General features: G+C 42.3%; 1 protein-coding gene across 1 annotated transcript in view; it reads right to left on the minus strand.

Annotated features, from left to right (window-relative positions):
- The window catches only part of TIAM2 (TIAM Rac1 associated GEF 2), a 393,945-nt gene extending 368,530 nt beyond the window's left edge, over positions 1–25,415 (minus strand). Inside the window, exon 1 of the mRNA XM_075862681.1 lies at positions 25,253–25,415. The gene's annotated coding sequence lies outside the window, so the exon portion shown is untranslated. The remainder of the gene's footprint in view (positions 1–25,252) is intronic.
- Positions 25,416–25,617: the final 202 nt, after the last annotated feature.

A 25,617-nucleotide genomic window follows, 5' to 3' on the forward strand; every position in this document is an offset into this window, starting at 1 on the left:
AATATGATATCAACATCAAATCACTGGTTTTTAGGCACTATAAAAGAACGTTTGACGAATGCAATACACATTATCATCACATATCATATACATCATTATCAGAAGAGGGCCAGAGACTAGCAAGAACTCACAGCGTCCCCAATCGAGAGATCTGGTCAGCAAGGCAATCTGTCCAAGAGCAGCACAGCGGAGGCCAAATCCGGTGTATCCAACCAAGGAACCCATAGGTCCTCAAACCTCTTATACTCGCCCCGCCTTAAATATACACATTTTTCGAGCCGCAGCAGAATATTGACCCTGGATTTAAATTCTACAAGCTCAGGGGGATCAGTATCCTTCCAATGCGCAGCGATCAGCTTACGAGCCTGGTACAAAAGTCTCAGAACCGCCAGTCTCTGCCCCTCCATCACAGGTAATTCAGAAGTGTATCCCAGGACACAGACAATTGGATAGGGAATTGTACATTTATACACCTGACCTATGAGATCCACTACCTGCCTCCAAAACTCCCCAAGCTGCGAACTACTCCACATAACATGCAAAAGATCAGCGCCATGTTCCCCACAGCGATAGCAACAGCAATCCCCTTTATATCCCATCTTATAAAGTAGAAGAAGGGTTCTATACAACCTATGCAATAGAAAAAGCTGAGAAAGACGGTACATCTCACTCAGTGATGTGCTGGGTACTGAGTCCAGAATGTCCCTCCAAACCTCGTCACGAATCTGACCTAAATCTCTTTCCCACCTTTCCTTTATAGTAAGAGGCCGAGCTTTAAGAGTGGATTCCAGTAAGGACCCATACAGCAAGGAGATTAAGCCCTTAGTGTTACCAGGTTGCGCCAGAACCATGATAAAAGAAGTATGAGAGGATTGGACTATCGGGATAAGTCTATTCTGTACATCATAAGCATGCCGAAGCTGCAAATACTGATAAAAACTTGATCTCGGCAGATCAAATTGCTCCTGAAGATCTTCAAATGTACGAAACACACCATCCGAAGAAAGACTCTGAAGGGCTCTATTACTTTTACGGTGCCACTCCTCAAACCCCGGTAATTTATCAAATTCTTTATAAAGAGTATTTCCCCAGATAGGGGAATAAGGAGTGTTTCCCACTAATCCCACCAAAGCCTTCGCTCTATCGCAGACCTTATAGATCATAGCTAATGTAGGAAAGTCCGACCTCCTTTCTCCCAGTCTCCCAGATTCCAGAACCAGTAATAGCCGTTTTTCACCAGTCACGGAACTAATTAACTTCCCCACTGCATTAAAATGGTACTTCTGCTCCCCACCCTCTGAGCCGCAATATAATAATCTTGTATATTATGAAGGGCTAAGTTGTGCATCGCACACTAAAAGTAATTAATTAAACAAGTGGGATCTCCTTGTTTGACATATAGCTGAACAAACTTTACTGGCCATGAGCTGACCCTTCCCGTAAGTGAAAAATTCCCCAATAAGTACTATTTGCACCAGACTTCTTAGTTTGATAAATAATAACTACATCTGGTTGACAATGTGTCCGTGTTCACGTAAGTAAAACACAACAATACAATTACATTATGTCAAATATGCAAAGTAACTCATCCAAAATCGGAAGATATGGTGGATTTTAAAGTGGGTGACTTTTTGTAAAATCCCATTTCACATCATAGGCCTCCCTCATACAATTGGTTCAAGTTATCTGAAGGAAGCATCCGCCCTGATCAGTAGTCAAACAGATTCATAATATTACCCATTCCTACTAAGGGTATGTTCACACGCACTGCTTTCAGACGTAGTTCGTCGTTGTCAAAATACGGCGTGTAAAAAGAGCCCGTGAAAAAGAAGTGCATGTCAGTTCTTGGGACGTTTTTGAAGCAGTTTTTCATTGACTCCATTGAAAAACAGCTCCAATAACGTCCTTAAAATATGCCGCGAAAAACGTGAGTTGCTACAAAAACTTCTGAAAATCAGGAGCTGTTTTCGCCTGAAACCAGCTCTGTATTTTCAGACGTATTTTGCTAAGCCGTGTGAGCATACCCTAGCTCTCCACACATGTATGTTTCATTGCTGGAGACTAACAATACCTTTTTTTCCCTCATTTCTTTGAGATTCGCTGTGTGACAAGATTTGTAAATGGGAGATACTTTCCACACCTCCTTCATTCAGACCCATATACCTGGTTGTTTGATGATGCGGATACGCAGTCATCCGTACAATTTGCCTGATCTGTAAAGACTTGTTTACTTTATTATACGATGAATTCTATTTTCTAATGTGCAAATAAATTGTGGGATCAAAAGGCCGCTGACATAATTGCGATTGATAATCCTGTTTTTCCAGTTCATGTGGAATAAACATTCGTGAGAGAACAATGTGATAAAAGAACACGTGTCAGACATTAAGCTACATCAAGTGGAGTTCATGTAGGACAAATATGAAAATATATATATATGAAATACAAAAAAAAAAAAAAGTTGAAATTAGCAAAAAAACAAAATATAATATTAGGATGAAGCAGTCTTGCAATTTAACACTGTCCATTTTCATGCTCTGTAATAATATTTTTTTTATACAAAATTGGAAGCTCGGCCTCCTTTGAGCCAGAATGCTTTTTCCCTTTCGAAAAGTAATTTCCCTTACCAACATCTTTATTGTATGGGAGGTGATAAGGATCCTGAGGGATTTTCCCCAGCTGCATAACCATAGAGACTAGGCAGTTGCTGGTGACTAGTGCTGCCATAGGACATTCATAACGGTCACAGTCACAGGGGCCCCAATAACAGTGACAACTATAGGACCCCAATAACAGTAACAGGCAAATATACCTTGAACTTCAAGGCCCGAGCCTAGAGGTAGAAGACTCCACTCATGATTTTAACTGCGTTTTTTTATGGCCGTTTTTGGAGCTGTTTTTCAATAGAATCAATGAAAAACAACTTCAAAACGTCCCAAGAAGTGACATGCACTTCTTTTTCACGGGCGTCTTTTTAGTTGCCGTTTTTGGAAAACGAGGCGTAAAAAAATGCCCCGTCGGAACAGAACGCTGTATTTCCCATTGAAATCAATGGGCAGATGTTTGGAGGCGTTCTGTTTCCGTTTTTCGAGGTGTAAACGCCCCGAAATACGCCTGAAAACACTCCGTGTGAACATACCCTAAGGGTATGTGCACACACAAAATAAAAAACATCTGAAAATACGGAGCTATTTTCAAGGGAAAATAGCTCCTGATTTTCAGATGTTTTTTTAAGCCACTCGTGTTTTTTGCTGTGTTTTTTTACGGCCGTTTTTGGAGCGGTTTTTCTATAGAGTCTATGAAAAACTGCTCCAAAAACGGCTGCAGTAGTGACATGCACTTATTTTTCGCGGGCTGTTTTGAAAAACGGCTGAGTAAAAAATGGCCCGTCAGAACAGAACGCCGTTTTTGCCATTGAAATCAATGGGCAGATGTTTGTAGACGTTCTGCTTTAGATTTTTAAGGACGTTGATTTTTCGTCGCAGAAATTAAAATCTGCCGCGGGTGACTGCATCCGCCCGGTTGTGTTCAAACATCACATATTTGCTGCAGAGTTTAAGGCTGGGTTCACACGACCATGTTACGTCCGTAATGTACGGAACGTATTTCGGCCGGAAGACCCGGACCGAACGCAGTGCAGGGAGCCCGGCTCCTAGCATCATAGTGATGTACGATGCTAGGAGTCCCTGCCTCGCTGCAGGACAACTGTGCCGTACTGTAATCATGATTGCAGTACGGGACAGTAGTTCCACACAGAGGCAGGGACTCCTAGCGTCGTACATCACTATGATGCTAGGAGCCCGGCCCCCTGCAGTGTGTTCGGTCCGGGTCTTCCGGCCGAAATACGTTCCGTACATTACGGACGTAACATGGTCGTGTGAACCCAGCCTTAAACTCAAGCCAGAAGTGGATCCAGGAGGAAGGAAAAGTATAAGTTCTTACTTTATATTTCCCATTCCTTTTGAAACCAAGAAATCAAAAATCTGCATCAAAATCTGCAACAAACACGCACGTGTGAATCCAGCCTTACTACCACTAAAATAATAACAAATAAATATTACAATTGTCTAGTCCTTACAGAGTGGCACATTTGGAGAGGACCCTTCTTTATCACAATGTACTACCAGGCAAGAGAGTGGGCCACGTGCTTATTAGGGCACTTAGCTGGAACCCTGTAGCTTAAATGATGCATGAGGAGAAAAGCCTTGAATGGAATACACAGCTCAGGGTGCTGGTGCTGCAATCTAGCCGGGTAATTAGACTGAACTGCTCCAGTCCTCTATTACCCGCTCCACGTAAAGAAGGAATTTCCTTTGGGCAGACAATAAGAACAGTTCAAGTTGCTACTGCTGACTCTAGAAAATGTTGTCTTATTTCCCATTCCCGCAATCAGCCAAGGAGCCTGCTGCCTATGCTGACGTGTTTCCTCTATTCGAATGGAGCTATTCTTTTGCATAGTGGCAGCACTGACACACAGCTAGTGCCTTTCCAGTTCAGCTCAGACTTACAATTTTGAGGTTAGAATTGTTATTGCTCACATTCTTCGTTAAAAACCCACGTCGAGGCTTCAGGCTTCACATGAGCAAAAAATGAAAAAAAAGAATAAAGGCCTGAGATTTGTGTTAGGAGGACACTAAACCCAACGTTTATGCTATCCAAACTTGCTGGACAGTTAAATGCAATTTATTGTTGTGTGTAAGCATCGCTATTATGGATGTGGAGTGGGATAGTGGATGCTACAAGGAGGACAGACAGATAATCCAAAAAGTCTTCTGAAGCCTTGTGTATCCTTTCATAGGGGGTCCCACATAAAAAGAGCTCTATTATTTGATGTTTCTGAAGGCAAAAGAGTTGAAGGCAAAGTCTTAGGGTATGTTCACACGTTAGCTGGCTTTTACGGCTGAAATGACAGCCTGTTTTCAAAAGAAAACAGCTGCGTCGTTTCAGCCATAAATGCTCCTCCTCGTATATCTTGAGCTGCTCTTCATTGAGTTCAATGAAGAACGGCTCAAATTACGTTGCAAAGAAGTGCCCTGCACTTCTTTGCCGAGGCAGTCAATTTACGCGTCGTCGTTTGACAGATGTCAAACGACGACGCGTAAATTACAGGTCGTCTGCACAATACGTCGGCAAACCCATTCAAATGAATGGGCAGATGTTTGCCAACGTATTGTAGCCCTATTTTCAGACGTAAAACGAGGCATAATACGCCTTGTTTACGTCTGAAAATAGGTCGTGTGAACCCAGCCATAGCATGTCGTGGTGTGGGGGTTGATATATGGAGTGTCTCACGCGCTGAGCCTGCGCCATATACTGCGGGTGTCAGCTGTGTATTACAGCTGATACCCGGGACTAACGGACAGAAACAGCGAACACGCTGTTACAGGTGCCTGTAAAAATGACAATACACTGCAATACATTAGTATTGCAGTGTATTCTACCAGTGATCTAACGATCGCTGGTTCAAGTCTCCTAGGGGGACTAATAAAATGTGTAAAAACAAAAGTAAATTATTATTATTAGTGGAAAAAATGAAATAAATATTTAAAGTCCAAAAAGAAGCCCTTTTCACGTTTTTTCTCTAAAGTAATGTAAAAAAACAAACAAAAAAAAAACCACAAAATTAGTATCGCTGCGTCCGTAAAAGTCCAAGCTATTACAATATACCATTATTGAACTCGCACGGTGAACGCCGTGAAAAAGAAAGAATTTTAAACGGCAAAATCATAGTTTTTTGGTTACCTTCGCTCTACCAAAAAATGTAATAAATAGTGCTCAAAAAGTCTTATGTACCACAAAATGGTACCAATAAAAACTACAGCTCGTCCCGCAAAAAATAAGCCCTCACACCACGCTATTGACGGAAAAATAAAAAAGTTGTGGCTCTCGGAAAGCGGAGAGGAAAAACGAAAAAGAAAAAGCAAAACATGGTTCAGTTCGGAAAGGGTTAATTACTTTCTAATGAAAAAAACATTTATGACCACATGTGGGGTATTGCCGTACTCGGGAGAAATTGCTTTGCAAATGTTGGGGTGCATTTTCTCCTTTATCCTTTGTGAAATTGAAAAAATTCAACATTTTAGTGGAAATAATGTTGATATTAATTTTCACGGTCTAATTCTAATAAATTCTGCAAAAGACGTGTCGGGCCTAAATGCTCACTATACCCCTAGATAGATTCCTTAAGTGGTGTAGTTTCTCAAATGGGGTTACTTTTGGGGGGCTTCCACTGTTTCGGTCTCTCAGTGGCTTTGCAAATTCGACATGATACCCAAAAACTATTCCAGCTAAATTTGAGATCCAAAAGCCAAATAGCGCTCCTTCCCTTCTAAGCCCCGGTGTGGGTCCAAACAGCAGTTTATTACCACATATGGGGTATTTACGTAATCAGGAGAAATTGTTTTACAAATGTTGGGGTGCTTTTTCTCCTTTATTCCTTGTAAAAATTAAAAATGTCTAAGTTCTCACAGGAAAAAAGTAGATTTTTACCTTTACAGACTAATTCCAATGAATTCAGCAAAACAACTGTGGGGGTCAAAATGCTAACTTTACCCCTAGAAAAATTCCTTGAGGGGTGTAGTTTCCAAAATGGGGTCACTATTTGGGGGTTTCCACGGTTTTCATCCCTCCAGTGCATTGCAAACGCGACACGGCACTGAAAACTATTCCAGCAAAATCAGAAATCCAAATGGTGCTCCTTCTCTTCGGAGGCCTGCTGTGGGTCCAAACAGCAGTTTATTACCACATATGGGGTATTGCTAGAAATCGGAAGAAATTTCTTTACATATGTTGGGGTGTTTTTTCTACTTTATTCCTCGCAAAAATTAAAAATGTCTAAGTTTTTTCACAAGAAAAGCAGATTCTCATCTTCACATACTAATTCAAATAAATTTAGCAGAAAAACTGTGGGTTCAAAACCCTAACTATACCCATAGATAAATTCCTTAAGGGGTATAGTTTCCAAAATGGTGTCATTTTTGGGGGGTTTCCACTGTTTTGGCACCACAAGACCTCTTCAAACCGAACATGGTGCCTAAAATATATTCTAAAAAAGGGAGGCCCCAAAATCCACTAGGTGCTCCTTTGCTTCTGAGACCTGTGTTTCAGTCCATTACCGTACTAGAGCCACATGTGGGATATTTCTAAAAACTGCAGAATCTAGGCAATAAATATTGAGTTGCATTTCTTGGGTAAAACCTTCTGTGCTACAGAAAAAATGTACTACAAATGAATTTAAAAAAAAAAAAAAAGGGAAATTTGTACATTTCACCTCTACTTTGCTTTAATTCCTGTGAAACACCTAAAGGGTTAAAACACTTTCTGAATGCTGTTTTGAATACTTTGAGGGGTGCAGTTTTCAAAATGGGGTGCTTTATGGGGACTTTCTAATATATAGGGCCCTCAAAGCCACTTCAGAACTGAACTGGTCTCTGAAAAAATAGGCTTTTGAAATTTTCTTGAAAATATGAGAAATTGCTGCTAAAGTTCTAAGCCTTGTAACGCCCTACAAAAATAAAAGAATGTTCAAAAAACGATGCAAACATAAAGTAGACCTATTGGAAATGTAAACTAGTAAGTATTTTGTGTGGTATTACTATCTGTTTTACAAGTAGATACATTTAAATGTAGAAAAATGCAAATTTTTGCTAATTTTCTCTAAATCTTGGTGTTTTTTTACAAATAAATATTGAATTTATCGACCAAATTTTTCCCCTAACATAAAGTACAATATGTCACGAGAAAACAATCTCAGAATCACTTGGATAGGCAAAAGCATTACGGAGTTATTACCACATAAAGTGACTCGTCAGATTTGAAAAATCAGCTGCGTCCTGAAGGCCAAAACAGGCTCAGTCCTAAAGGGGTTAAAATAAACGTTGCCTAATTAATACTTTTTCTGGTATATGGTTCCTACTGCCTGTTCTTTTTGGTGTATAGCTATACGGTTTTAAAGGGTTTGCCCATCAGGGGCATTTATGGCATATCCCCTAAACTTTTTCTACCTTTCTCGGTTCCGGCTGTCTCCTGGGCCACTTCCTGATTACATCGACGGAAACGATGCTGTTTTCGTAACTCCCAGAGAAGTGAATGGCAATGGGAACCGAAAAAGGTAGAACGGGGTTTAGGGGGCCCCGTTCCAGAGATAGGTGTTGGTCCCAGAGTTGGCATTTGTGGCATATCCTGTGGATATGCCATAAATGTCCCTGACGGACAAACCCCCTATTATACTCAGTGGTAAACAGTAACCACTTAAATCGTCGCTATCTTGCATCATATCCAACATGTAGCTCGTGTAGCCCAACATGGTACTAATAAAAACTACTCGTCCCGCAAAAAAAAGCCCTTAATAAAAAAATTATGGCTCTTAGTATATGCCAACACAAAAAAAAAACGATTTAAAAAAAAAAACAAAAAAAAACAAAAAAAAAAAAAACGTGATTTTATTGTGGTAATGCTGTAAAACATTAAAAAACAATATATACATATGGTATCGCCGTAATCGTATCTACTTGCAGAATAAAGTCAATATGTCATTTATAGCGCTTGGTGAACGCTGTAAAAAAAAAACAACAAAAAAAACAATACCAGGATTTCTACTTTATGGTCACATTGCTTCGCAAAAAAATGAAAGATGAAAATGTCACATGTACCCCAATATGGTACCAATGAAAACTACAGATTGTCCTGCAACAAATAAGCCCTCACACAGCTCCGTTGGAGAAAAAAATAATAAAGTTCTGGTTCTCAGAATATGAAGACACAAAATGTGCAGAGTGTTCCAAAAGCGGATAAGATTGGGCACTAGTTATCAGTGCGACACTGGCCACACATCTATGAATTATTATTTATTTACCGAATTATTATACCCTCTTATTATGCCCTGATGTACTCCACACAGCTTACATATGCCCCCTCATTATAAACTAAAATACCAGCAAAACCCCAAACACAACAACTACCAAGCAAAATCTGCGCTCAAAAAGCCAAATGGCGCTCCCTCCCTTCTGAACCCTACAGAGTGCCCAAATAGCAGTTTACGTCCACAAATATATGGCATCGCCATACCTGGTAGAACTCGATTAACAGATTATGAGGTATTTGGCTTCAGTAGCGCAAACTAGGCACAACATATTGTGCACTAAATTGGCATATCAGTGGAAAATTGCAATGATAATTTTATACTATCCGCTGCGCATGAATTCCTTCTTGATAAATGCCTTGAGGAGTGTAGTTTCCAAAAGGGGGTCACTTCTTGGGGGTATGTTTTACTATTTACCTCAGAGCCCAGCAATTGTTGGCCAATGCTGCATAAATCACAAAAATGACCTTAAATGCACATGGTGCTTTTTCACTCCTGAACCGTCTCATGGCCAGGCAAAAGAATAGGGCAACATGTACGGTGTATGTAAAGCCAGGAAACATGGCATAATTAGAGAGCTGTCTTTTCAAAGTGGTAGAAGCTGGGCACCACATATTGGGCACTGAAATTACATATCTGTGGAAAAGAATGTAATTTCCGCTTTGCACCAACTGCTGTGAATTCATTTCTTATAAAAAAATAAAAAAAAACACCTGGTATTAAAATGCTCACTACACCCCTTAAAAAATACCAAAATAATGTCACTTCTGGAGGGTTTGTTTCACTATTTGACCTCGGAGCCCTGCAATTGTGGACCAATGCTGTGAAAATCACCCAAATGGGACTCAAATGCGCATGGTGCTCTTTCACTTATATCATATGTGCAGGCAAATGAAAATGCCTGGAGGAGTGTAGTTTCCAAAATGGGGTCACTTCTTAGGGGGTTTCGACTGTACTGTGGTACCTCAGGGGCTTTGCAAATATGGCAATGCGCTCAACAGCAATCCAGTAAAATCAGAGCTCCAAATGGCGCTCCTTCCTTTCTGAGCCCTGCCATGTGCCCGAACAGAAGTTTACAACCACATATAGGGTATCGCCATACTCGGGAGATATTGAGTAACACATTTTGGGGTGTTTTTTCACCTATTACCCATTGAGAAAAGGAAAAATTAGGAGCTAAATCTAGAAGTTTTTGGAAAAAATACAATTTTTCATTTTCACTTCCTAATTCTAATAAAATTTAGGAAACACCTGTTGAGTCAAAATGCTCACTACACCCCTAGATGAATGCCCTAAAGGGGTGTAGTTTCCAAATTGCATCAAATCTCAGGGGTTTCTACTGTACCTGTACTTTAGGGGTTCTGCAAATGCGACATGGCGCCTAAAAATCATTCCTGCAAAATCTGCGTGCAAATTAGCGCTCCTGCCTTTCTGAGCCCTGCCGTGTGTCCAAATAGCAGTTTAAAACCACATATGTGGTATTTCCGTACTTGGGAGCGATCCCTTGTAAAAATTAAAAAACAATTTGATAATTTAGTGCAAAAAAAGTAGATTTTAAGTTTTACGGCCTAATTACAATAAATTCAAATTGGCTGTGTCTCCAAGGGGTTAAGTGGTGTGTACCAATACTTTTGTCAATAAATTGTAGTATTAATCCCTATTAGGGTCTATTCACACATTGCGGTCGAGGTGCGTTTAGAACCGTATTGGAAAAACACATCTGAAAAACGAATACCTTTATAGCACAATTTGGTGCATTTTTCAATGCAGTTGCGGTTTTTTTAAGATTGCTAACCCTTTGGGAATTTCACAGGAATTAAAGCAATGTGGAGGTGAAATGAGGCAATTTTCCATTTTCAATTTGAATAAAAAAAAAATCTGTAACACAAAGGGCGGATTCAGACGAACGTGAGCGTTTAGCGCGCGCACAAAACGCTGCATTTTGCGCGCGTGGCAGCGTGTAAGCTCCGTGTGTCCTGTTCATATGGATGCGCGGCTGCGTGCTTTTCACGCAGCCGCCATCATTATGACACTCCGTTTGGATGTTTGTAAACAGAAAAGCACGTGGTGCTTTTCTGTTTACATTCATTATTTTACTGCTGTTGCGCGAATAACGCTTGTCCCACGGAAGTGCTTCCGTGGGGCATGCGTGATTTTCACTCACCCATTGACTTCAATGGGTGCGTGATGCTCGAAAAACGGCTACATATAGAACATGTCGTGAGTTTTACGCAGCGTACTCACGCTGCGCAAAACTCACCGACTGTCTGAACTGCCCCATAGACTTGCATAGGTCCGTGCGACCCGCGTGTAAACCACGCGGGATGCACGGACGAAAATCACGTTCGTGTGAATCCCCCCAAAAGGTGTTAAAAGCAACTAAATATTCATCACCCTGAGGGGGGATTCACGCGCCACGCACAGACCAATACAAGTCTATGGGGCAGTACAGACAGTCCGTGCTTTTTGCGCAGCGTTTGTCAGCTGCGCAAAAAGCGTGACATGTTCAATATCTCCGCGTATTTCGCGCATCACGCACCCATTGAAGTCAATGGGTGCATGAAAACCACGCAGGTCGCACGGAAGCACTTCCGTGCGAACCGACTGAAACAGCGCACCAGCTGTCAAAAGGATGAATGTAACCAGAAAAGCACCACGTGCTTTTCTGTTTCCAAACATCCAAATGGAGTGTCTTTGAGATGAGCGAACCCGGACAATTGAACCGAACTTCACCGGGTTCGGCCGAACTCGGCAAAAAAATTTCCGGTACGCAACGTCAGGAGATAGTCACTGTCCAGGGTGCTGAAAGAGTTAAACTGTTTCAGCACCATGGACAGTGACTATCGATCCCAATAAACATGAACCTGTAAAAAAAAACGAAGTTCTGACTTACCGATAACTCCCGGCTTCTTCCTCCAGTCTGACCTCCCGGGATGACAATTCAGTCCAAGTGACAGCTCCAGCCAATCACAGGCCAAGCACAGGCTGCAGCGGTCACATGGACTGCCGCGTCATCCAGGGAGGTGGGGCCCGATGTCAAGAGAGGCGCGTCACCAAGGACGCGTCACCAAGGCAACGGCCGGGAAGTTCTCGGTAAGTACGAACTTTTTCTTTTTTTTTTAACAGGTTGCTGTATATTGTGTTCGGCATTCATTGTCGAGGGTGCTGAAAGAGTTACTGCCGATCAGTTAGCTCTTTCAGCACCTTGGACAGTGACGGGCGTCGACTAGCCTGATCTCTATGATGGCGGCTGCGCGAAAATCACGCAGCCGCGCATCATACACGGATGACACACGCAGCTGTCAAATGGTTTTTGCGAGCGCAAAACGCCGCGTTGTTTGCGCGCGCAAAAACGCAACGTTCGTCTGAATCTGCCCTCATTCTGCAATTCTTAGAAATATCCCAATTCATGGCTTTGCGGTGAAATCTATGGCAGAAAAAGTCTGTAAGTACTTAGGCTTCGTTCACATCTGAATCGAACTCCGTTCATGGGTTCCGTCGGACCTTTCCATCAGGGGAACCCATGAACGGAATCCAAACTGAAACATCACCATTGATTTCAATAGTAACGGTTCCAGTGCAAATGGTTTCCGCTTGTCACCATTGTGTAAGGGTTCCATTGTTTTGATGGAATCAATACCGTAGTCGACTGCGCTATTGATTCCGTCAAAACGACGGAACCCTGACACAGGAATTTTGAGGCAGATTTTGACCTGCCTGCACTATCTTGTCATGGTTTTCACGGGCAAAAAACGCCACGAAAAACGCTTTCAATGATTTCAATCGGAGGTCAGAGGTGGAACAGCGGAAAGAAAGGCTATGCCGCTTTCATTTCCCGTGAGCGGCTAGGAGCCGCATTAGGGAAAAATACACCTCCGCCTTGAAATCAATGGGAGGCGGTTTCGGACAGCTTTTTGGTGCGGATTCCGCTGCAGTTTCCACATCAAAATCAGCGCCAAAAAAAACCTCTGTGTGAACTGGGCCTTAAAGGTGTGGACAATAAATGGGGCAGTTACCATGGCAACCAATAAGATCATAGCTTTCACTTTAAGAAACCTGCGTTAATAAAATAAGAGCTGGTATCTGATTGGCTGCTGTTGCTGCTGGAATAGTTTTGTTACATGAGTCCCAATGTCCACATAGAAGGACAATGAAGTCTTGCTACAGTTTTACTTTATCTCTATACATATAAAAATGAATGTCTGTTGTCTGTTCTTTATGCATGGCCAAACGACTGGACCAATCTGTACCAAATTTGGCACATAAGTAAATCACGCGCCTCCGAAGGTTTAGACCAGGTTTCAGCTGTATAGGACCTACCGGTCTCATACAAATATGACACCACTGGTTCCCACATCAAGGACATTCCTCCATACCACATGACCAGTATTAGCCAATAGTAGCTCACAGGTCCTTTATTCTTAGCCTCACTCACATACACACAGTTTTAGACGAGGTTTCCATAACAACCAAGCCATTTTTCTTTTCTCGATGTGTTACTCGCCGTAAACGAACTGTACCTATACTGGATTTGATCATTCTCATGAATTTAAATCCTTTCATACCAGTCATGCCTCCAAAAAGAAACCATTCACTTAGATGAAAGACTCCTGTGGTAAAACGCATGGCTGCTGCCCAAGCTGCTGAAATCTCTCAACAGAACCAAGCCCGTGGATTTCAGGATTCTCATAAATTGAAACCCTATCAGACTCCAAAAAAGAACCCTGCACTTGGACTTTATTGGATATGTTGGCTTCATATCAGTAGTAAATTAAGTTTTTAACCACAAACACCAACAACAAACAAATAGACCAGCGTGAAGCCGGCTATCTATTTATTCTTTATTATAAGGCTATGTTCACACGGGGTATTTTGCCGAGTTTTTTGACGCGGAAACCGCGTCACAAAACTCGGCAGAAACGGCCCGAGAACGCCTCCCATTGATTTCAATGGGAGGCGTCGGCGTCTTTTTCCCGCGAGCAGTAAAACTGCCTCGCGGGAAAAAGAAGCGACATGCCCTATCTTCGGGCGCTTCCGCCTCCGACCTCCCATTGACTTCAATGGGAGGCAGGAGAAAGCGTATTTCTCGCTGTTTTATGCCCGCGGCGCTCAATGGCCGCGGGCGAAAAACGGCGCCATAATTGCCGCGAAAATCGGCGTGCAGGGAGAGGAATATCTGCCTCAAAGTTCCAAACGGAATTTTGAGGCAGATATTCCTCCCCCAAAATACTCCGTGTGAACATAGCCTAAGTGTATGTGCACACACAAACTCAAAAACATCTGAAAATATGGAGCTGTTTTCAAGGGAAAACAGCTCCTCATTTTCAGACGTTTTTTAATCAAAGTCGCGTTTTTAACGGCCATTTTTGGAGCTGTTTCTCTATAGAGTCTATGAAAAACAGCTCCAAAAAAGGCTGAAGTAGTGACATGTACTTCTTTTTCGCAACAGTTTTTTTAAGGCCGTTTTGAAAAACGGACACGTAAAAAACGCCCCGTCGGTACAGAACGCCATTTTCCCATTGAAATCAATGGGAAGATGTTTGAAAGCGTTCTGCTTCCGATTTTACAGCTGTTTTTCGGGACGATTACGGCTCGAAAAACAGCTGAAAACACTCTGTGTGGACATACCCTAAAAGTGAATGTCTGTCTGTCCTCTATAGGCATCCGAACGCCTGAACCATTTGACACCAAATTTGGCATATAGGTAGATCGGGTGTCCGGGAAGGTTTTCGTAAATGTCCCAACATTGCCGTTGTTCTCTGTTATCAGCCATTATAGCGAATGTCAGTTTGTCATCCTCTATAGGCATCTAAACACCCAAACTATTTGACCCCAAATTTGGCACATAGGTACTGTACATCGGGTGTTCAGGAAGGTTTTCGTAAAGGTCCCGACCTTTCTGTCGTTCTCTGTTATCAGTCATTATTACATGATCACGATCCAATACTATAAAAGCGAATACAGACATTCGCTTTTATAGTAAAGATGTTTTTATCTGGCAGTAGCAGGTAGTGCACTTTACAAGATAATCCTAGGCGGGAAGGTACAGGGGAGCGGTTACCCATAGCAACCAATCAGATTACTGATGGTCAGGAGGAAAGCTGCATTACTAGCTGCAGAGACTCCTCTTGCCCAACCGCAAGCTGATCAAATGCATCATACTGCTGCTCGAGCTGCTGAAACTCCTCAGCAAGCTCGGGTTTTCTCAGCAACAGATCAGACAGGTGGCTTTCAGAAGCGCAGAGACTCATGCCCGAACCCAGGCCAGAAAACAAGCTGATAGAGCACATCATGTTCATCATGCTAATGAGTGGGCTTTCATGCATGATGCTGTTTTCAATTATGATCCAACCATAGTCTATAGCCAATTGGTAATAAAACTGCCAATGTTATTAATCAACAGGCTCTGTCACAGTCTTATGACTCCATTTCCTATCAGTTTAGCTGTTAGGTATTTAGGAAGTTAAAATTGAAAAAAAAACTGTGCAACTGCCGGGGTATATATGGCTACTAGCGATTTACCCGTAAACTAAGAAAATACAAGGGCATGGATTGGCCTCCAGGGCACCCATGAAACAAGTCCAATGAACACACAAACAGACAGACCGACACGTTATACCCGGCCAACGCCGGGTACTTTTTCTGGTATTTAATAAAATGTTCTTCAGCCATTTCTACACAACGTGATTTACATCAGTAGTTTTAGTGTCAACACCTGGTAATAGGGGTTTATTTGAATAGCTCTCAGCTAGCATATCAGAAAAATAAAGACACTGACGTGTGCAAGATTCTTTATTGTTTTTGTTCAGCTGTTTTTATACTATGACAAAAATTATTATGATCCAAAAATAAATGAAGGCAGGATTATGATTGAAATTATTTTTGGCACTCAAATTAGCTCAAATATTGAGTAGTATTAATATAGTAAAATAAACAAAATGATCTAGTAACAGGTGGCATTATAATAACATTCAAATTTATTTAATCTACAAATAACAGAACCTGCGAGGTCCTGGATTATTAAAGGGGTTCTATCCTTGGGGTGGATCCTAAAAAAAAATAGTATCTTTCATTGATTAGTACAGCTCGACCATATAGGCAGCAGTGTGTGGTACTGCAGCTCGCCCCATTCGCTTGAATGTGGCTGAATGGAAAAAGCTGCAGTACCAGACACAGTCACTATTCATTATGTTGATCAGGGGGATCCCAGAGTAGACCCACCCATCAAACATTGATGGCCTATCATAAGGATGAGGTATCCATGTTTAAGTCACGAAGACCCTTTAAAAAGGTACTGAAATATCAGATGGTAAAAGAAAAGACTATAAAGCTTAAGGGTGTTGACCCATCAGGACATAGATAGAGCTTTCATTTCCTTAAGGGCTTATTCAGACGAACGTGATATACGTCCGTGCAACGCGCGTGATTTTCACGCGCCTCGCACAGACCTATGTTAGTCTATGGGGCCGTGCAGACTGTCCGTGAGTTTCACACAGCGTGTCCGCTACGTAAAACTCACGCCATGTCCTATATTTGTGCGTTGTTCGCGCATCACTCACCCATTGAAGTCAATGGGTGCGTGAAAATCACGCGCAGCACACGGAAGCACTTCCATGGGACGCGCGTGATTCGCGCAACAGCAGTAAAAAGTATGAATGAAAACAGAAAAGCACCACGTGCTTTTCTGTTTACAAGCAGAGTGTCATAATGATGGCGGCTGCGCGAAAATCACGCAGCTACGCATCATACGCTGCTGACACACGCAGCTGTCAAGTGCCTTTTGTGCGCGCAAAAAGCACACGCTCGTGTAAATCCGGCCTAACTGCAATAGAAAACACACAGGTGGAACCTGATTAGTTGCTATGAGCAACACCCCAATTCTCCACCTGTATTAGTGATTATAAACAAGACCTTCATATATCTCATTTATAGCCTAGTCTTCATCTAATCTCATATGGATGCAAAACAAAGTGGCTGAAAGACTGTTTACGCTGCAATAATATCTTAAGACTATTTTCTGTTCAATATTTTTTAGCCAAAAATGGGAGCCGATTCCCAAAACTTCCCTTAGGGAACCTTCCTGGCCACACTTACTGACATCACCGCTGCGGCAAGTGATTGGCTGCAGAGGTCACGAGTTGGTACAGCATGTCATAGATGCAATGATGTATACAGGGATCGGCAAGGCAACACTGGACAGTCAGCGTTGGATCACCAGGGGATTAAAAAGATGAGTATGTGCCTATTTGTTATATTAGGCTATAATCAGCAGCCAGAACATTCTATTTTAGTGATTTTTTTTTCAAAGATATATTTTATGACATGACAGAGGTAGGGCTTATTCACACCGTGTGGTCAAATTGTGGTTTATTGTTGTGTTTAGTGCAAAATTGTAGCAAAACGCCATGTTTTTTTTACAAAATTGAAGCAAAACAACAGCATTTTGCAATTGTTTTTAAAAAATTGCCGACTATAAACCGCAATTTGACTGCATGGTATGAATAAGCCCCTAGACACATTAAGCAAGCAGATCAGTTGGTATTGTGCAAGTGCTAGTCAGGGCTAATGGAAAGCAGAGTGAGTGATTCTCAAGGCCTTTAGACCATTTGGTCTATTTATATTTTAGGGTTATATCACGTTTTTTGCAGCGATTGTCACTGCAAAACAAGTAGTTTTGTGAAAATTGCACCAAAAAAACACAATATAACTACAATGTGTGAATAGGCCCTTGGAAAGATAGAGCAGGTTCAGCACTTAATTTAGCGTTATTTATATAAATTCATAGATGGGTTTAATTCAGTGCACTCAATGGAGGAATGAAAGTTGGAAAGGTGTTACAAGCTGCTGGATATCTACAACAGCTTTTTTCCTATGCCTCGTGCACTTGACAGTGTGCGCTGGCCAGGTTCCGTCAGTGATCTGTGGAAAGATAGGACATGTCCTATCTTTCCCCGGATCGGAGAATCAGGTCAATTTTCACAGACCCGATTCACCCCTATTCGCACGACAGGGTCCCAGTGTCGGCCGATAAAAACTGCCATTTTGGTCCGTTATTCTCAGACGTTTTTCATTCGTTCTGTTTCCGTTCCGGGCTGTTTTTCAGTTTTTAACAGCCAGTTTTGACCCGTTTTTTTCCCTGTCCATTTTAAAAACGGATGAATTTCATTTTTCAATTTTTTGCCACACACTGCCCACAGTAGCTAATGCCACACACCGCCCTCTGTAGCTAATGCCACACACTGCCCTCTGTAGCTAATGCCACACACTGCCCTCTGTAGCTAATGCCACACACTGCCCTCTGTAGCTAATGCCACACACTGCCCTCTGTAGCTAATGCCACACACTGCCCTCTGTAGCTAATGCCACACACTGCCCTCTGTAGCTAATGCCACACACTGCCCTCTGTAGCTAATGCCACACACTGCCCTCTGTAGCTAATGCCACACACTGCCCTCTGTAGCTAATGCCACACACTGCCCTCTGTAGCTAATGCCACACACTGCCCTCTTGTACATAGCTCCCCGTAGATGCCCCTCCCTGTAAATGGCAACCCCCCTTTCTGTAGATAGATTCCTGGAGCGGAATCCCTGATGCCACTGTCCATATATGGACTGCGAAGTCAGGAACTTCTCCTGCAGTGGCATCCCTGACGTCACAGTCCATATATGGACAGTGAAGTCAGGGACTTCTCCAGGAGCGGAATCCCCGGCCACAGCTTAGGGATTCCGCTCCTACAGGGAGCAAAAAAATTCTTCTCCTCCTCACATGCACTTCGCACTGTGAAGAGGAGAAGAGAGCGAGCAAGAAGTAGAAAGCACGTCCGTCATTCGGATCACATCCGTGAGTGGCACTCGGTCGCGTGCAACTGCACTTATTCAGTCTCCTTAAACACGAGTCCAGATAAAGTGGAGTTATTTGTTACACAGTCAATGACTAACCATAGTGTATATTACAGCTGGATCTCACCATTATCACACAGAGTTTTTCACCCGTGGCCATTGAGCGCCGCGGACAAAAAACACCCCGAAATACGCTTTCTCTGCCATCCATTGATGTCAATGGGCGGTCAGAGATGTAAACGCCCGAAGATAGAGTATGTAGCTTCTTTTTGCCTCTACACTATTTTTCCGCTCGCGGGAAAAAAACGCCTCCGCCTCCCATTGAAATCAATGGGAGCCATTTGTGGGCGTTTTTTTGGCGCATTTTCCGCGTCAAAAAACATGTAAAAAAACTGTGTGAACTTACCCTTACTCTGTCTGTCAGCCATTTCTCCATCCTCCAATCTGGTACTTAACAGCCCGAGACCTAGATGCCCCTCTCCCGTATGGTCACCTCAGCAGCTCCTGGAATATCACTCAAGACTCCTCCCACTCTCTCTGTAATATCCTTTATTACAGCAGCAGTTTCCTTCACAGGCCTGAGTAAATTGGCCATCAGATATAGTGCATGTAATCTGTAGTGCTGTACATAGGTTCTTCCCTTCAGCATTACCATTCCACTGAGAACCACAGTCTAGAAAGCAAGACCGACGGTTGCAGCTGGAGCAATATTATCCTGAACAACCGAATCCCCAACTCCATTTCTCCTCTGTTTCTTTTTCTGTGTAGTATGTGCCCACAGCTTACACACAACTGGGATTTATTAAAACACACACAGCCGTCCTAACACTTCCCCAGGCTTAATAAGTGGAGTCATCTGTACTCATACTCTCTGTCCATGCTCCAGCCCAGGTATTTAGCTGTTCTGACACTGGACAAATCAGTTCATATACAGGTCAAACTGTATTTGGCAGGGAAACTACATCACGAGGACACTTTTTTTTTTACTGTAAAAGCCTTTGAAATCTCCATTTTACTCTGGACCACCACTGTTTAAAGGGAATGTGTCGCTAGAAATCTTTTTTTTTTTTAGTTAAACAATTATTATTTGAGTGATTACACGTTTGTTTTAATTTTTTCACAAGTCAGGAAATATTATAAATTATATTCTAATTTATAACATTTCCATGTGCTGGGCACTAGAGGGAGTACTTCCCAAAATTGCAGCATGGTCAATGTGGTAAAGCAACCTAATTGCTTTATGCTGCAAATTTGGGGTAGACACACTCTCTCTAGTGTCCTCACACAATCCCCCCTCCCTTATTCTGGCTAGTGCCAGGAGAAGGAGGGGGTTTGAATCGTCAAACCTCCTACACTGTGTGCCGCCATTTTCTGAGCGACTGCACAGTGTAGGAGGATTAGATACAGTGCTCAGCAGACAGTATAACACAAACATACAGGAACGTAAAACACACATCACATACACGAACATAAATTACCTGCTCCTGCCGCCGCCTCCACTGGTCTACGCTCCTATTCCTTGCACCTTCGCTTCCTTGAACATTTGGCCAGAAGTCGTCATTTTACTGTCCGGCTGCGGCTTCCAGTCCACATGAAAATTGCACCGGATTTCGCTCTGCCAAAGACCTTCCTTTTTGTCTGTGTGGGAGCAGCGCATGTGCCGTTCTCACACAGACGGCGTTCGCTGTAGTGAATGGAACGGCTCCCGTTCACATTCTCTATGGAGTTGTATGTGCCGTATTCCATCTCTGTATGTGTCGTTAATCGACACATACAGAGATGAAAAAAAAAATGGCAGCCCCCATAGATAAGTAAAAGTAAGAAAAAAGTAATAACATTTATTTTAATATCATACTAAAAGCAATTGGATAAAAAAAATAATAATTTCATGACACCTTCCCTTTAAGAGGCTAGACCTTTTTGCTCACACTAAATAGGTATGCCGCTGGGTTGACTCTAAGGGTATGTGCAAACATAAAATAAAAAACGTCTCAACATACGGAGATGTTTTCAAGGGAAAACAGCTCCTGATTTTCAGACGTTTTTTAATCAAAGTCGCGTTCTTCGTGGCGTTTTTAACGGCCATTTTTGGAGCTGTTTTTCTATAGAGTCTATAAAAAACGGCAGCAAAAAAGGCTGAAGAAGTGACATGCACTTCTATTTCTCGGCTGTTTTTTTACGCGGTCGTTTTGAAAAACTGCCGCGTAAAAAAACGCCCCATCGGAACAGAACGTCGTTTTTCCCATTGAAAACAATGGGCAGATGTTTGTAGGCGTCTTGCTTCTCCATGTGAACATACCGTAAAGCTTCAGACTAGACATCTCTTTGAAGGTTGTTCCACTTTTTCTGTCACCCCGTAACCAGAGGCGTAGCTAGGGGTTTAGTACGGGGGAGGGGGGCGAAACATATCTGAGTGGGCCCCAACCCAGTAAGCCCCCCCAATGCATTTTTACAACTGCAGAGGCGCAACCTAATCATTGTGAATGAGCAGGAGGGCTGTACTGTATACGCTGCTATATTATCCATGATGAATACAAGTTTGAGAGCAGTATAAAAGGCCGTCTTAAAGAGGCTGTCACCACATTATAAGTGCACTATATCCTACATATTCTGATCGGCGCTGTAATGTAGATAACAGTGGTTTTTATTTTGAAAAACGATCATTTTTGAGCAAGCTATGAGCAATTTTAGATTTATGCTAATTAGTTTCTTAATAGACACATCGCTGCTGTGTAAATGAATATAAAAGGAGTGTATGATGCTGACTGGTCACTGATTGGTCAGCGTCATACACGTAAACACGCCCAGTTAAAAACACAATACACGCCCAGTTGCACATAACGAAAAAAAAACGCCCAGTTGTCCATTTCAAACCTTATTTGCATATATATAAAATAGCTCATAACTCAAAAAAACTTTACTGTTATCTACATTGCAGCGCCGATCACATGCAATAGGAGATAGGGATTTGATAATCTGGTGACAGAGCTTCTTTAATATACTCATAGAAAATATATTTAAAAAACCTGTTACTCGGTACATACAGGGATGATAGGGGGTTGAGTACAGGGATGATGGGGGTTATATACAGTTATATCCAGGGATGATAGGGGGTATTGTACAGGGATGTTGGGTGTTATATACATGGATGATGGCTGCTTCAGCTATCATCCCCGTATATAACCCCCATCATCCCTGTATATATCAACCATCATCCCTGTATATACCAGCCAGGCTGGTATATACAGGTATGATTGGGGTTATATACAGTGATGATGGCTGGTATATAAAAGGGATGATAGGGGGTTTTGTATAGTGATGATGGGGGTTATATACAGGGATAATGACTGGTATATACAGGGACAATAGGGGTTTATTGTACAGATAATGGGGGTTATATACATAGATGATGGCTGCTCCAGCTATCATCCCAATATATAACCCCCATCATGCCTGTATATATCAACCATCATCCCTGTATATACCAGCCACCATTACTGTATATAACCTCCATTATCCCTGTATATACCAGCCAGGCTGGTATATACAGGGATGATGGGGGTTACATACAGTGATGATGGGGGTTATATACAGAGATGCTGTACAGTCCCTACTTCGCCACGTCAGCATAGTGCGATTCTCTGGGACTTCAGGCTGTTATCCGTACATGTCTGTCCAGTCTGTCAGCAGCAGATGATGTCCGTTTAACTTGGGGTTATTCGCTGGCACATCCCCCCATAGTATGAGAGGTAGATTAGGAATGTCTGGGGCCTCCATCTTTGCATGGAAGTCCTATGTAAGGTGTTACAAGCTGCTGGATATGAGATTCACACAAGATGCTCCAGAACGGTCTTTCAAATACAGTTTAATGTAAGAAGCAAGATTGAATCAATGAGTCATGTAGTACATATTTGCGTTACTGCCTTTTCGTTTAACATATAACATTTTGTCCTGTATGTTTAGTGGCTTCAATCTGACCTTAACTGTAGGTCATACAACGACTTTTCACCAGCCCAGGACCGAACAGCCCATCTCCCGCATGATCACCTCAGCAGCTCCCTGAATATTACTCAAGACTCCTCCCACTCTCTCTGCAATATCTTTTACTACAGCAGCAGTTTCCTTCACAGGCCTGAGTAAATTTGCCATCACATATATACTGTACATAGGTTCTTCCCTCCAGGATTACCCCTCCACTGAGAACCACAATCTGGAAAGAAAGACCCAGCTTGAGCAATATTATCCCCAACAACCCCACCCCCCTCGTGCACTTATTGTACCTGCCTTACAATGACGCGGATTGCTAGGGCAGAAAGACTTGCCCCACCAATCGGTGCCTTTCAGCGATGCTAGGGGTGCGATGATGTCATCGCACCGCTTCCATTGTTGAAAGGCGCTGATTGATGGGGCAAGTCATTTTGCTCTACCAATCAGCGCCGTCGTTCAGCCCCAGCAGACCTGCTCTGATTAGAGCAGGCCTGCATTGACACAGGACGACGTGCAAATGGGATCAAGGTGAGTATGTCAAGTTTTTTGTGGTTTTTTTTCCACTTAAAAGTGTGAGTGGGGGGTGAGCTATATGTGGGACACTAAGGGGGCTATGTGGGCCACCATATACAGGGGGGCTACAATCTACAAGGGGGGGCTATATGTGGGGCACTATCTACAGGAGAGGCTATATGTCCAGCCCTGGTTAAGAAGTTGCAGTAAGATGTAAAGGTAAGGTTCCTGAGAGAATATGCTGATGAACTAGAGACTCTCATGCTAAACTTGTGAATACAAACCAAAACTTCAATGAGATTAGTATCGTTTGTTACTTTACAGTTGAAATAATAATTTGATATCTGATAAACACTGATAAACACTATAGCCTTCGTGCATAAAACTCTTAGAAGTGGTGTAACCAATCATATAACCTCTTTCATTTTAAAGGAAGCCTTGAAGATAATAACTGGTATCTGATTGGTTGCTACTTCTAACACTGACCCTTTTCCATATAACCGTTTTTATACACGAGCCCCATTATCTTCCATTAACGAGATTTCTCCAAAGATTACTAGAAAGAATTTCTGAAACGTTCAAACAAGTGCGGCTTTATGCCTATTAAGGCTTAATGCACATGATTGTAGAATGAATCTGTGTGGGCATACAATTTTCCACATGAATCCGTGAGGGGGAAAAAATCATGGTGTGCGCCACGTTTACCATATTACAGAAGTGTTCTTTGTAGCGAGCTCCAGAAAATGCAGTTATCAGCTGCAAGCTGTGAGTGAGATTTTCTAGAGCTAGACTTCGTAGCTACTAATTGTTCTTAGCTATTAGGCTACAGCCATAGAGTTGCATGCAATTTTGTGGACTGCCGCAGTCACTCAAGAGTTAAAATCAATTATGTCGTACTACAAAGTCTCCGTGTAGCCCGGGCCTAACTAGGTTGTAGTACAAATCTAGATCCCAGGTGCAACCATTATCCACACCTGCACAGGGAATAGAGCCGTGATATGGAAGTGCCACTCTTTTCCACGTGCAGGTGTGGGCATCAATACATAGAATGTATGAGAGAGACCCAATACTTGGTGGGCAGACTTCTTTGTTCATATTTGCAATAGATTCATGTCTGCCATCATCTCTAGTTAGAATATTTAGGATTATAATAAATGTGTTTTAAATACATTTTCAATTATTATTATTATTGCAAAGTTTGCATTGCAGATAAATCATTGGAATTCCGCCGACAGTATAATAATAATAATTATTACCAGCTCATCCATATTTCAAAGCATATGAAATGCAGCATTGCGGTTATGATCCAGAACAATATATGGCATGGAATGAAATGTTCAACACCTGGCTGCAATGACACATGACACAACAAAACAAAGATCTTGGCCTCACTGGAGTTATTGGGCACCACATGGGAGCACTGATGGTCCAGAAAGAATATCCGTATCCTAATTTCTATATAAAAACATAACAGCACACATACCTCCCATCTATAGAAATACTACAATACATGACGGAGATCAATAAATCACATATTAGTAACATAGAATTCATGCTCTGACCCTAGAAGTGAAATGCAAATACTGAGCAGACTCCAGGCACCATAGCAGGCAATGAAAAAATATATACTCCAAATAAATTGTACTTGTCCCTGCTGGAACCACAGCCTAAATGTAGAGCCAGGCTAGGAAAGAGAAAAAGAGGTAAATGTAGATCCAGAAGCCGTGCAGACAATAAGTCCCATAATATACACACATGCCATATACAAGCCCATCCAGCAAGACTGTCACACTACATCTCTGTACACAGATGTAGTAGAGCTGAATGTGTATTTTTACTCTTTAGAGCTCCATGGTTGGTGCATCGTGATAACTTTGCCTGCAGTGCTCTGGAAAAGCTGCAGACATAACAACATAGTGATATGACAGTGAATTATGACATCCAGATAGGGGTCCCCAGTCTGTTGCATAGCAGTGCCCTGTATGTTGTCTATGAGGTTGAGTGCTGAGTAAGTAGCGGGTGCGATCTTTGTGTTCAGAGAATCTTCACTTACCTTTTTGCTTTAAACCATTCCACAGCTGTGGTCAGAAAGTTTCCCGAACTGCTTGTGCTGTGCAGATGTAGTGTCTGGTACACACCGCAGCTACACTGTAGAGATCTGCTTTCTATTATATTATCATTGCGCCCTGTAATGTACTAGACTTTCCTCTCCACCTCTCCTCTGCGTCTGGGCAATGTCTAAGAGACATTGTACACCTCCTGCATAACCACACCCCCACAACATCCTCCACCAATCCGCAGCCACAGAGCCATCCGTTAATTTGTATACAGTGTGGCGCTGCAGCTGGGATGAGGGGGGCAGTGTGTCACATATAGGCTTCTATATCCCTTGCATATGGCACTCTTTACCAGTGTTCA

Source organism: Rhinoderma darwinii, chromosome 4 (genome assembly GCF_050947455.1).
Source record: "Rhinoderma darwinii isolate aRhiDar2 chromosome 4, aRhiDar2.hap1, whole genome shotgun sequence".
Taxonomy (NCBI): Eukaryota; Metazoa; Chordata; class Amphibia; order Anura; family Rhinodermatidae; genus Rhinoderma; species Rhinoderma darwinii.